The sequence below is a fragment of the Typopeltis vanoorti genome, chromosome 14 (assembly GCF_054136105.1).
Source record: "Typopeltis vanoorti isolate ZY-2024b chromosome 14, IOZ_Tvanoo_1.0, whole genome shotgun sequence".
NCBI classification, from domain to species: domain Eukaryota; kingdom Metazoa; phylum Arthropoda; class Arachnida; order Uropygi; family Thelyphonidae; genus Typopeltis; species Typopeltis vanoorti.
Genome location: NC_143562.1, coordinates 40352387 through 40367665, shown reverse-complemented (window position 1 = coordinate 40367665; position 15279 = coordinate 40352387). Strand labels below are relative to the sequence as shown.

Genomic DNA, 15279 nt, shown 5'->3' with positions numbered 1-15279 from the left:
AAGCGTCATAGAGTGCGAACGCCATTTCTACTGAACTCCACAGGCTCCACCGATATACAATAGCTATCATTTGAAATTCAAAGGTCACAGCGAAAATTTCAAATACAGATTTTGTGGATAATTGCAATTTTGAAACGAACATTGACATATAAAAATAAGGAAGTCATTTTGCTTCTTTACAACGCCTTGATACGATTGACATCTAGTCCACTGTGTACAGATTTAGTCTCCTGGGTTCTGATGGAATAAAAACTGTGCAAAAAATGCAAAAAATTACCAGTACGATATAGTTCGCCCACCGTTTGCAGGTCCCTGCTTCGCGTCTTTCCAAGAATAGGCGATTCATGCTGAAGGAGAGAAAGAAATGAAGGACGTCCGAATTGGTCGCCAACACGCGAAATCACGTGCTTTATAGGTAAAAATTTCCAACTGTTATATTATACAAGCAACATAGTTCACTACAATAATCATAAAAGAGAAGTTAATTTTCCGGCCTGTAATAATAAACAACTCATCCCATACGGACTAATTACCCTATCATCGGAATGGGTTCTCCTTTTTCTGAGATGCGCAGAAGTGTCGAGGGACCTCAAATCGGTGGGCGAACTATATCAGGATTATGAAATGTAATTAATGAAGTCAAATTGGAGGGAGTCTTCGGACATTATAAGATAGAAGCCAGTAAACTTCTGAAAATAATGTTATAGGATATCAGTTGATGAAAATTTTCATTATATGGAGGGTGAGAAGTGGATAAGAGAACATCTGTGGAAATTAAGTTTGTATGCGATTAAGAAAGGAGTGAGCAAGTTTTTTTTCCCCCTACACAGAGCAATAAACGAGTGGAAGAGTTTGCCTATTAAAGTGGCGAATACATATAGTGCAACCAAATGAGTTTAAGAGCGTATGACAGCTGGTGTGAGTGATGTATTATTTCCCTCGATGACTCCTTGGTACTCTGGAGATTTCAGATGATAATGACAATTAGCAACCCAATGAGATTATCTATTCATATTTCACAGTACTAATTTACTATAGTTTATTACCCCTTTTTTTTCTTTCCTTTTGGATGGATTCACATTTTTATCCCCCAGAAAGTAACTCTCTCTTTCTCTCTCTCTCTGGTAATCTACCTCACGAATGGTTGGAAACCTCAAACACATTTTGTTGCCCGAAGGTCAATCTTAAGGTTATCTAGTCAGATAACCCTAAAACATTGCTATAGAGTTAGGCCTCTAATCAGAGGCATAGCTAGGGAAGGGCAGAGAGGGGAGATACGCCCCAGGCGGCACTATGAACCTTTTTTGAACTTTTGCAGTTAATTCTAAAATACAGTCTCGAGAACTCATTTCCAAATATTGTAATACTACTGCAAATTTTCCTCACAATTGCTGTAAGTGTTGCTAGTTGTGAGAGGAGTTTTTTCTAAATTAAAATTGATTATGAATTACCTGCATTATTATGAAATAGACTTCAAAATGTCATCGACGATTTTGCTAACAGAAAATCAAGAAAAATAACATCTTAGATTGTTGAAATTAAGGTTTTACTTAAAAAAAGATAGTGTTTTAATTTATTTCAGTTTACATGGTTTGACTTTTTGTAGTATTTTTGGTGTGTATTGAGAGGGGCGTCAAATTCAAGGACAGCCCCGGGCTGCAAAAGCTCTACTTTGCAGCCCTTTTAAAGCTCTGTTTTTTAAGTAAAACCTTAATTTCAACAATCTAAGATGTTATTTTTCTTGATTTTCTGTTAGCAAAATCGTCGATGACATTAACGAAGTCTATTTCATAACACCACTGCTTCCAATATACCAAGTTTTGTCATACCGCGATAAAATCAGCATTTATCAATATTCCTTATTCGTCACAAAGTGGAAACTCGGTCCACTCTGCCACTCAATCTGCTATTTAATTGGTTTCATCTTTATGTTCCCTTACAATGCCTTCAGAAGCCTCTTTATTCTGTAATGATGTATTCCAACTTTGCTTGTTCTATTCAGGCAACGTATATATGATTAAACTGAATACCCGTTGTGTACGTACCAGTTCAGAGTCACTGACAGCAAATTTTGATGAACATCTTTGAAATGTTCAGACCTTGACAACCCTTTCCTTATAATATCCTCATGTTGGGCCTTAACATAAATGAATTGTGTCTTTCTTCTTCTTCTTCTTTTTATTTTTATATTTCATAAGAATTCCTGTTAAAACTTCACAGCTGTCTCAGGTTTTGGAATATTTCGCTCTTCTGTTTCTTTTAATATGTAGATGATGGAGATGGAGAGTTGCTGAGTAGGTGCCCTCCCTCGATGAGTCTTTGAACTCCTCGGAGGTGTCACGAAATAATAATAATAATATATATATATAAAATATATTATTATTATTATTATTATTATTATTATTAAATAAATTTAAAAAAAAATATATATATATTTATTTATTTAATAATAATAATAATAAAAAAAGTTAGATAGGGCTAAATGGCCTCGCCTACTCCCCGTATACGGGAATAAAAAGGCGTTAGCTGATTTTTTTTTTATAATAATAATAATAATTTTTTTATTTTTTTAAACTTTTTTTTTAAAACTGTGATAACATTTATTTATCATCTTGCAGAGTATTTTCCTATATACAATAAAGTATACTATTACATTTTCTGTTCAATACAAATGCAAATTACAGTGATTTTTTTAAAAAAATATAAATGTACATAATTTTTTTTTCCCAATAATAATATCATAGCTTACTGTTGTACAGCCTATTTACATATATGCAATTTTTTATTTATTATTATTTTTAATATCAGTATCTTCAATAATAATAATGTAATTATTTAGATTTTATATATATAATTAATTTATTTATTGTTATTTTTATTTATTTATTTTATTTTTTTTTTTGAACTAACAGACTTCCTTCACCATGGATATGCAACAGTGACAACACTTCCGTCGTATATGCCATAAGCGTGGTGTAGTGGTGTTGCTTCATGATAATAGTGACGCATACGTTGTTTCTAGAGTATTCTGAGGTACGTTTTAAGTTTAAATTATGTTCGAAACATTTCCATTTATAATTTTCTTTTAATAAAAAGTAACAGTATATTACCAAAGAAATCATGAAATATGCAGTGAGTTTATTTTGCAGTCGAGAATACGTTTAACAGCCGGTGACAGATAACTTTAATTTCGGTTTCATAAGTTGGAGTCCTGAAAAGCCAAGTTTCTAGTTAATTTTGCACATATGTATGTTAAATAAAACGGGAAAACATTAAATTGTAAACTCAATGATACATTTATAATTTGGTCCACGTATGTGCTAAATTATTTACGATTTATTGTAAATTTATCAGAACTCGGCAGATAATGAGATACGCTATCCACTTCTTCCTTGACCGTAGTGGTAAACAGAATTGTTTATTGAATTTTGAGTTCGAACTTTCATTTTTCTTGGTAAATTATTTGCTATGTACCGTAGTGAACTAATGTAATTACACAACACGGAATACAGAATTATAGATGCGCAATAAATACAATACAATTTTGAGAAAACTAAAATAAGCAATGATTTTTACGCATTTTTGTATGATACCCTCAAAATATTTTTCAGATTATGTTGAAAGAAATATATTGTGTTATTTTAGATGATGCTGCGTTTTTTTCCCCGGCTGGTAACATCTACAAGAAAGCTTGAGTCGTCTTTGATATGTGCATCTTGAATAACAAAAATTAAAGTGCTATAGTTGGCCCACCAGTGTCAGGGAGGAGGGAATGTTACTGTGTCGCAGTCAAAACGACACACCTAGTTAGAAAGACCTGGCTGTGAATCCTATAAAATATATAAAGAACTTTCTAGGCCTTTTCGACTGCAACCAAGGCTGTTTCCCGGGGAATGCAGGGTTTCCATAGAAAAAAAAAAATCATAAGAACTACAACACACAATAATAGTCTATTTCCAAATGACTTAATCTGAGCCACGGGAAATTTTGTGATGAACTGTTGCACCTGGGTAAAGTATCCTGTTAAGCTGCTTTTGATAGAATTGAAATTTATGTCAATCTCCAATGCCTTTTTGCCCCTGTTTGCTTTTTGTACTGTTCATATTTGCACACCTTGTTGATGTTAAGGAATGCTGCAGTTAAAAACCGCAAAAAATAAACCATCTAATATATTTATTTCTCCAAAGGAAATAGGTGGAACTCTTATAGCCATAATTTACGAAAATTGATACGTAGCCATCTCCATCCATGATCCAATGATTTTGAAGACTTCAGGGTGAGAGTACATCAGGCAAGTGCTGCCATGACGTATGCAAACCCTGACTGGTTTTTGTTTGAAATAATGAGTTCTATAGTTGATTTTTTTCTGAATTGCAGGATTAGGAACATATATATAATTATTACATTATAAATAAAAACATTGACAATTTTTAAATATATGTTTGCAAAAAAAAAGAGGAAGTATATATTGTTCGCAGGAAGAGAATCTGAAATTTGGCATTAATTAAGGAGAGTCTTAAATATTAGAGAGGCATAACATAGAATTGCACAATCATCTCTCTCTCCTTCCCTTTCCCCTACAAATTTGTAATGGGCTTCTTCTAAATATAGACATAAACATTTTCAATATATCCTCTTTATGAGGTTCCATATGAAATTCCCATACTTTTGATACCTTATTTGTTGTACATATTCTGTACTTCATATCCTCATTCAAAATAAAGGTGATTTTCCCTGTCTAATCAAGGACATACTAAAATATCAAGTATTTTGTGATCATTTATATAGCTAAAGATTCTGAAGCTATATAATGACAAAACTGGTTAGATTGGCATAACCTACAAATAAATGGCTCTTTTATAATTGGACAAGAATTATTTTTTACTTTATTTTTTAAGTGTCTTTGTTTCTTAGATTATTAATTATTAATATTGCTGAAAGGCCCATCACAGGAGGCCCCACTCTCATACACAAACCGGAACAAACCATGCCTTAACTCGTTGACTGTTTCCAAACTTGCCTATCAGGCATTGCATTTCACTCTCCAGCCACTTCCCATCCTGGATGAGCCCAGGAGATTTCTTTTCAGGGGTGTGCCATTTAGGTAGAGCCTCTGTAGCTCGGTCAGTATAGACAAACCCCTTTGGTCAGAAAGATCTGGGTTCGATTCCCGTCAGTGGTGTGAAGAGTCTTTATCTGGTCTCTTTCAATGAAAGGTGAGTTAGCCGGTCTCATACAGAGGTAGGGGGTTTTTCACTTGAAAACTCAGGTTTTCGTCCCCCAGAATAGACAAACTGGCTTTGTGAATACACATGGATTACAGTCATGAATACTTATGTCTCAACCATAGGTCTGATTCGTCAGCTGTATGCCAGTCCCATGCCCAGATGAAATGGGGTGATTGGGGAAAGCAATGGTGAACTACCCTGTAAAAATCTCACCAGGAAAACTTTCTGGCAAGAACACTTGCCAACAAAATCACCTAGAGTTGGATATGACTGAAGGGATAAACCACTACCACCATCGGTACACAATAAATAACGGAAAAAACTCGCATAGAAAGATTATTTATTAGTATAATTTTTTAGGAACGTATAGCAAAAGTTTTAAAACCACTGAATATTTTTGTTACCTTTCGACCATTTAGAAAAATCTCCACCTTTCTCACTTCTCCTAAGGACAAGCTTCCACATCTTAATCATCCAGGTGTCTACCAGATTCCGTGCTCTTGTGGATTATCTTATTTCGGACAAATGGGAAGATCCGCCTCTATTCGGCTAGAAGAACACCAATCTTATATTGAATACTTTAAACCTGAAAAGTTTGGACTTTCTGAACATGCCATCTTCACTAGACACGGAGTTCATTGGAGAAAGACAAGAGTTCTTCACAAAAGTCAGTTTCTCATGGAACGCCATTATAAAGAAACATGTGAAACTCTACTTCATTCTCCTAACTTAAACAGATCTGACGACTTACGTCTATCCCCTTTATGGGAGATAGTACTTTACAAATCAGCTAATCTTTCCTAACTTTTTTTTTAATTTTTTTTTTATTTTTATTTTTATTTTTTAAAGGAAAGTTATTGACCTTTTTAGTTATCTTACACCAGCTCCTTAGGTGGCGCTTTTTGGAATTGTCAGTTAGTGTTTATGTACTGAACTCAGTGAGCTTAATGTACTGAAGATGCCTGTGACACACAGGCGAAAATTATACTAATAAATAATCTTTCTACGTGAGTTTTTTTTTTTTCCCCCGTTATTTATTGTGTACCGATATGTCTACTCACGGTTTACCTCTTTTAAAACTCACTACCACCATCAGTTAGGTGGTGGCAAAAAAATCCAACTCATATTGGCAAATACATTAATGCTTCTTCACATAATCACCCTTGTTAGAAATATGATATAGTTAAATCTTTAGTTGACATGTCTCATAAAATTTGTTCAACTGATTCTTTTTTAAACAATGAACTGTCATTGTTTACATTGATTAGAGCTACCTTCATCTCTAATGGTTATAATGCAAAAACAATTAATAAAATAATTATTGCCTTCATCTTAATCCTCCTCAAGAAGAAGTTTTTAGAGTTTCTGTTCCATATGTTCAAGGACTGTCAGAGAAAATTGCAAGACTTCTTCACCAGATTGAACAAGCCTCTTTCTGTCCAGTTTGTAAATTAATTATCTTCTTTGTCTTTCCGAAAGACAAACATCCTCCATTCTCTTATCCTGTATTTACAGACTCTCTTGTTCTTGTGGCCTGTGTTATTATGGATTGGTGGTTCTGCTCAGATTCACCTTGAAGAACATTTTATTTCAAGAGTCTGATAAATCTGGTTTAGCTAGCTATGCCATGTCTACTAAGCATAGAATTCATTGGAATAGCACTAAAGTTATTCATAAAAGTTATTTTCTTCTGGAAAGATTAAATAAAGAAAGCTGCAAAGCACACGTTTGCAATCCAAACATCAACAGAAATGATTGTCTTAAACATCTCAATTTTGGAAAGTTATCCTAAATAATACTTCTCACTTATATATTTCATGAAAATTGTAATTAATTAACTAAATTTTTAATTTTATTTTTCATTTTATACCTTGAATTCTAATAATATGGATGGAGTTATCCTCCTGATAGTGTATACGAGGATGGTCCAAAAAGTTCTTGGCCTCAAACATAGATGGCAACACTATCGGAAAAAGATTTTTTTTCTAGGTTTGTACATCTGTCATAAGCATTCATGTGAAATTCCAAGTGATTCTATCAAGTAGTTTGTTTTATACAGCTGTCTGAAGCAAAAGTGTTGTCTGTATCCCTTGAAATGGATAAAATTGAGTATCTTGTGGTTACAAAATTCTTTGTAAAAGAAGATTTAACGCCAAAAGAAATTTATTCGAAGTTCATAAAAGTTTATGGGTACTCTTCTCCTTCGTTTTCGACAATTAAGAAATGGGTTGCCGAGTTTAAACATGGCCTGGAGATGATCCACGTGAAGGACTTCCAAAAAGTGTAACAATACCAGAAATCATATCAAGTGCATGATATGGTATTGGATGACCGGCGAGTCGAAGTGCATGAAATGCTGAGACTATAGGCATTTGAAAAGAACGTGCAGGATATATTTTGCATGAAGAATTGCACATGAAAAAGCTTTGCGCAAGATGGTGTCATGCTTGCTCACAACAGATCAAAAACGCACTAGGATGAAAATCTCAACAGTGCTTGGAGCGTTTTAACAAGAATAAAACTGATTTTGTGCATAGATTTATTACTATGGATAAGATTTATTATTATGGATATCCAAACAGCAGTCAAAACAGTGGACAGAAGCCGGTTGGTCAGCACCAAAGAAGATAAAGTCAGTTCCATCAGCAGGAAAGGTCGTGGCATTGGTGTTTTGGGATGCTAAAGGAATTTTGTTTATTAATTATCTTGAAAAAGGTACAACAATAACTGGGGAATATTATTCCGATCTTTTAACCAGACTAGGCGAAAAAATTCATAAGAAAAGACCTGGTTTGCAGAAGGGAAAAAAATCATCTTTCATCGGGACAATGTACCTGCTCACAAAGGTGTTTTGGTAATGGGAAAATTAAGGGATTTGCACTATGAATTGTTGGAACATGTACCCTATTCCCCAGGTTTGGCTTCCTCTGAGTTCTATCTCTTCCCAAAACTAAAACTCTTCCTCGAAAAATTGTAGAAGGAGAAACTTTGAGCAGAGAAAGTTGGTTGCAGGGCAAATAGAGGTTGTCATCTTTAAGCCAAATAGTTGAGAGATCATGGGAATATAACAAGAATCTGCGTCATTTGAGTTTTGTAAATCTGGAAGAGACGTATGACAGCGTGCTGAGAGAAAAGCTGTTCAAATGCTATAGTTGTATGGGTTAAATGGGACATTATATAAAGCAATACATTTGAGTTGTAAGTTAGCAGTTTTAGAATTGAAGGATAACATTACAGGAAGGCTGTTTAATCTAGTTGACAGGCTTAAGTGTTGGACATCATAACTTATTTTAATGGTATTACAGCACCAAAAAATCACTAAATTATAAATTATTATAAATTAGAAAATGTTTATTAATTGGCTGGTATTTTACTGGACTTATTATTTGACACCTCCAGGGAGTCCAAGGACTCATCGATGGAGGGCACCTGCTCTACAACTCTGTCTCCACTACTCAAACTACTCAATCCACCAATTGACTGAACTACACCAACGCCATCTACTGCCGACTACCACCACCACTAGCATTTCCACAGACACTCACAAACATCCATGTCCACGGCAGGATTCGAACCTGCAGCCTTTTGGCTGGAAAGTGGATACGCTAACCACTCGGCTAGCCAGGCCGGCTCCCAATCACCTCAGAGAAAAAAACAACATTCGTTTACCTGAGAGAATAAGTATGAAAAAAATTCCAATTGTAACAGACAAAAAAAAAATCTTAAGTCCTAAGTTAGTGCCCTCTACTTTTGATTAAGAGAAGTATTACAGTTGTGTAGAAAGTGATGTTAAAATTACCATCTCCCAACTTTTTTTTTAGCAAATTAATGTAGCCATATTTGTTCAAGTTAGGATAATGCTTCATAGCCATTGCTGATTCTAAAAATAGTCTGTGACCTGTAATGGTTTCTGTATAGTGCATCGGTTTTCTTCCATTTAACTCTGCTTGAATAGGTGTTCAGAGCTTGGTCTGCCAGTCTTGATTTGCCATAATGATAGCAAATGTATTTCTTATGTTATCCAAGATGGATATTAACAGATCTTCCTGTCTGTCCATAGCAAGCCGAGTCACAGGGAACATCATAGACTCTGGAAAGTGCTAGAGGATGATGTTTGACCTTGGGAGCACAAATCAAAGTTGCCAATTTCATATGTGGTTTGAATATGGTGTGAAGGTTATATTTTATAGATTAAATAAACTGGCATATAAACTGTAACAGGTTGGATCTCCCAGTGATGGTACTGGCGCTTTTTTTTTATTCTTCCTCTTTTTCCTTTTCTTCCTTGTTTGATGGATTATTCAGCTAGTGAGTTTGCCTGCAAGGGTCAATGGTGTTTCAATAGGTCTCCTATTCCATGGTCTGGGAACAGGGTTCATGGCTTGCCATGGTGCTGGTATAGCATCTGGGGAGGGGGGGGGAGGCCTGCATTTCACTCCCGAATTCAGTCATTGCTTCCCCGTCAGTGGACAATTCTATGAAGCCAAACAATAGGAAAACTTTTATAATGGCACTGTTGTGAGTTTTTTACCTGAATATTAGCAATTTGAAGATTTTGCTGGAGAAACACAAATATAATTGAGGAATATGATCTAAGGAATATAATTGACAGAGATCCTATGCAAAGCCAACTCAACAAATTGAATAAATTGTTAAATCAAACATGTAGCTTAGATTTTAATACTATTGAAAAGTTTTGGCTTCATTATGCTTGTCCCCCCACCCCCATGTATTGGAATATCCTTTGGCCTTCTTAAGGTACACAAATTTGATTATCCCTTATGTTCAATAGATGATTGCATAAGATCTCCTACTTATTATTTGTTAAAATATCTTTCAAGACTTCTACAAAACTTTATTGGAAAAACCCACTCTTCTGTCAAAAATAGTTTTGACTTCAAAGAAAAATTAAAGATCATCTTCAAGAGTCTGAAATTATGATTTCCTTTTATGTAGTTTCACTGTTTACAAATATACCACTTCAAGAAACGTCTTGCTAAAGTATGCAGAAAATTAATGCAAGACTACCAGGATTCCCCCCAACCCCCATTTTCAGATGATTTTTAACAAAAGATGCCATTTGGTGCAATCTCTGGGTTGCACCAGATGGCATCTTTGCAATCTTGTTTCCCTCTGAAACAGAACTACTTCAGTTTCTGGATAAAATTAATTCCTTTCTACAGCTTTTACAAGTAGATTTTCCTGTTGACATTGTCAATTTATTCAAGTTTACTGTCAGTGCCAACTATTTTACTTGGTAAAATAAATTATTTCAGCAGATCAAAGGTACTGCAATGGATAGTCCTATATTACCTGCTTTGGCTGATTATTTTATGGAGCATTTAGAGAATTGTTTTTCTTTTCTTTCATGCTTAATGTATTTAGGAATTTCTAACACCATTTCTTCTTGACCTCATGTTTGGCTGTTGTTTGGATGACGTTTTTGCAATTTGGTCTCACTTTGAAACAGAACTACTTCAGTCTCTGGATAAGATTAATTCCTTATATACTCACATAAGTTCACTATTGAACATAAATCTAACAACGATCTTCCCTTTTTGGATACTTTAATACATTGTAACTCTGCTAGTAATGTTGAATTTTCTGCTTAAGGAAGCTATCCATTACAGGCAGATATATCCATACATTTCCACATCATCATCCTTCACAAAAAAAAAAATAGGCATTATCAAAAGCCTTGTGCTCTGAGCACATACAATTTACTCTTCTGAGTCTCTTCTATTAGAAGAATTAAATTCTTCTAATAGAAGAATAAAACTCTTCTAATAGAAGAATAAAACTTATTATATTAATGGATAATGGATATCAATGGAAGGAAGGTAAGATAGTGCCATTGCATAAGGATGGTAACAGACTCCCACCAGTTGGAGAGAGTGACCATATGGTTTTGACTTGGAAAATGAATAGACATACAGGAGTATTATCAAAGAGACGGGAACTTATGTGGAATTATAATGCAGGTGATTATAATAGTCTTAGACGTAAACTTGGGGAAGTTTCATGGAGGTAAGAATTGGAAGGCCGGGATATCATTAGTGCGTGGGAAATTGTGAAAGAATATTTGTTAGCAGCAATGGTAAGTTGTATACCATTTGTGAAGAAGAGGACATAATTTGGAGTAAAGTGGATGACAAACAATATTAAACAGGAATTGCATGCGAAAAAGAGGCTATGGAAGAGATATAAGGAGACAGGTGAAGAGAGGATGCATGAAGAATATAAGACACAGGCCAGAAGAGTGACTAGTTTGGTACGGAAAGCGAAACTGGAATATGAATGGAGGTTGGCCCTAAGATCCAAAGAAAATTCTAGGGAATTTTTTTGCTATGTGGCCAGTAGGAGGAGAAATGACTGTGGAAGAATGATATTGTGGGATAAAATTGGGAATAGAGTGATTGATGCAGAGGACATAGTGGAATTGTTCAATGAACACTTTATTGGAGTATTTCATCCTAGAGGAGTCAGTTTTAATGCTAGAGGGATAGGGCTGGTTCGAGGTTTAGAGGTATATAGGAGGAGAGTGTGTGTTTCAGATACTGAGTACTCTCGATGTCAGTAAAGCTATGGGACTGGATGGTATTTCACCACAAGTTTTTGAGAGAATGTGCCAGGGAACTGACAGTGCCTTTAACCTGGCTTTTCAATGAAAGTCTGGCTTCGGCAAAGGTGCCCAGGGAATGGAAGGAAGGTAAGATAGTGCCATTGCACAAGAGCGGTAGCAGACTGGAAGTGTCTAATTATAGGCTAGTCTGTGTGTCATCAGTAGTTGTTAAGATCTTGGCGAAAGTAGTGAGGGACCGTATACAACATTGGGCAGATGAGGGTAATGTTATCTGTGAGAGTCAACATGGATTTGTGAAAGAGCATTCTTGTTTTAGCAATATGCTAGCCTTTTATAATAAAGTTACAAGAACATTAGATGAGGGAAAGGCATATACTGCAATTTTCTTAGACTTAGCAAAGGCATTTGACAGGGTGCCACATGACAAGCTGATATTTAAGTTGCAGCACATGGGTCTGGATGTCAGATTGGTCAACTGGATTCAAGATTGGCTGTCTGATAGGTATCAGAGAGTTGTGTATGGTGGAGCAGTTTCAAGGAGGCAGAGGGTTACAAGTGGGGTTCCACAGGGCTCAGTACTAGGACCTATATTGTTTAACTTTTATATCAATGACATTACCAGTGGATTACAAGGGGATATTCAGTTGTTTGCGGATGATGCGAAGCTAGGAAGGATTATTAGTAATAGTGCAGATGTGGTAGCCCTGCAAGAGGATTTGAATAAGCTAGATAGATGGACAAATGAATGGGGGTGTCAGTTTAATGCAGCAAAATGTAAGGTCTTGAGGTTTGGGAAACATGAGTGGGATGCAGCATACTCTATGGGAGGAGTTAAGCTGGAGGAAGTAGAGGAGACAAGAGATCTGGGGTTGATGGTTGATAGAAACCTGAAGTTTAGTGGACATATTGCAAAGGTGGTGAAGGTAACACAGAGGATTGCTGCAATTATGAGAAGGACACTGACCTGCAGAGATAAGAGGGTTATCATTCCGTTGTATAAGTCTCTGATCAGACCACACTTGGACTATTGTTCTCAGATTTGGTCTCCAGGATTTGAAGGGGATAAATTAACTGAGGAATACAAAGATATTCCACAGATACAAAGGATACAAATACGGATGACAAAGATGGTTTCAGGACTGTACAAGGATAGTTACGAGGATCGGCTGAGGGAATGTGGACTGCAGAGTTTGGTGGATAGAAGAAGGAGAGGTGATATGATTGAGACTTTTAAACTGTTGAGAGGTGGTTACAGGGTTGACACTGGGGAGTTCTTTCGCTTGGTTGAACAGCAGGAAGGAGTGATGACAAGAGGCCATCCCTGGAAGTTACAAAAGGAAACTGTGAGCAAGAGGGTGAGGAGTGGTTTCTTTGCGTGGAGGGTGGTTGAACCGTGGAATGCATTGCCTGATGGAGTGGTGAGAGCGAGAACGGTCAATGAGTTTAAGGAGTGGTATGATAGACTTTGTGTTTCTTAGGGGGGGGATCTCCCCTCGATGAGTCTTGACAGACTTTATGTTCTTAGGAAGGACCTCCCACGACGAGTCTTTCGACTCCATGGAGGCCTGAAAATAATAATAATAATAATAATGAGCCTCAGTGGCATGTGTTTGCTAAGCAGAGGAACTTGAGCTCAAATCCCGCTGAATTTGTACTTAAGTTTTGAGTGCCTCCATAGCACAATTGGAAGAACAACGATACATCACACCTTCAATTGGAAAAGGCCTAAATTTGATTCTCATCATGACAAGAGGATCTTCATATGGCAATTTTTCAATTGAAACATGAGTTTGGCAATCTCATATGGAGGTTGCAGGGTTTTCTCTCCTGGAAACTGGTTTTACATCCAGCATAGACAAATTGGCCTTCAGAACACATGCAATTTACAGACAAAAAATACTAGTGGCGGTGGTGGTGGTGGTAGCCAGTAGATGGCATTCGTGTAGATGATGATGGTTCGGTGTAGTTGATGGATTAAGTGGTAGAGATTGAGAATTGTTGAGTAGGTGCCCTCCCTCGATGAGCACTTGAACTCCTTGAAGGTGCCACGAAATAATAGTAATAATAATAATAATACCACGAGACCTTGATACAGAAAATATTCGATAATTATCATCCCTCTTCCAGATTGCAATCTGATGTTAAAAGGAACATCTAAACAAATAGCAAAGATTTTGCAGATTTTTATATCATCTTCAGACCAGCCTAGACGTTGTCATCTTGCTTACCTACCACCTATCAAAAATAAAGATACATTATCACCTCTATCTTTGCCTGCTGTTTATCAAATATCCTGTTCTTGTTATCTTTACTACTTTGGACTGACTGGTAGCTCTGCTACTATTAGAATCAAAGAACAAGAAAATATAAGATTTTTGGAATTTGAAGGTTCAAATCTTGCTTCTCATGTCATTGACATTAGATATAGTGTTCACTGGAACTGTACCAAGATGCTACTCTACAGTAGGTTCACATTTGATTTGTCTATTTTTTGAATCTTGTAAAGCCTTATGCCACACTCCTAATCTTATTGGGAGATTGCATGCCTATCTCTAAGTTTTGTGAAGTGGTTTGCTGTTAACTGTTTTTAGTTTTAAAATTAATTACTTAATTATACATTTATTCCAACATCTCTGAATAGTGTTTCCTCCCACTGTACAGTTGCAACCAAGAAACGTGATGTTATACACATGCTGTATGACTCGCTCTCGTATTCAGAATTTAAATGGTGTTACTAGTTCTTTTGCCTTCTCCCTGAAAGAAGCTAATGACATATTGAGCAAAATATATAGAAGTAATAAATGATATTTAGTTTTCTCTTACATTGTAAATGGGGCTTGAGCATATTCTCAGGCTTGAAGTAAAGTAGTTATTTAAAAAATTATATTTGTGTAATATGCATGTCTCTGTTAAACTTCTAGTAACTTTCTATGTTTAATTTGCCAGCTTCAGTAAAACTTGTACATAAATAGCTGAAATATTTTACTTGTTCTATAGGTTATACATTCAAAGTGGATGTTTTCTATGTTCCTGCCAGTTTTCATAATTTTGCTGATTTTCATGCCAAATTTTTTACCACTGTTATTCAGTTATTATTAACATATGACCTCCATGGAGTCAGATTCATCATGGGAGTTACACACTATCTCACACAATGCTCATCCAGCCATACCTTAAACTGATTCAATGTGTCTACCTTCACAACACATTCAGGAAGAATTTATGGAGACTTGACACACGTCTTAGAATAATTACTTTACTTATAATTAAGAATAATTATAAGTAAAGTAATTATTCTAACATGTGTTGTGTTTGATAACACGTTAGAAACACGAGGACTAAGAAAATGTAAATGCAATTTACATTTTCTTAGTCCTCATACTCCACATTCCAAAGACCACTGATCACCTTTGTGAACCTTCTCTAGACCCATTCTAACACATCTCCTCATCACCATGGAAACCCGAT

General features: G+C 35.7%; 1 protein-coding gene across 2 annotated transcripts in view; it reads left to right on the top strand.

Moving 5' to 3' along the window:
* The first annotated feature begins 2913 nt into the window (after positions 1-2913).
* Positions 2914-15279, top strand: part of LOC150099389 (protein lifeguard 1-like) — a 260287-nt gene continuing 247921 nt past the window's right edge. The window contains exon 1 of one of the 2 annotated variants that reach the window (XM_090403359.1): positions 2914-3033. The gene's annotated coding sequence lies outside the window, so the exon portion shown is untranslated. Of the gene's footprint in view, positions 3034-3383; positions 3405-15279 lie in introns of those variants that run through there. The other variant, XM_090403360.1, reaches the window with a different exon arrangement.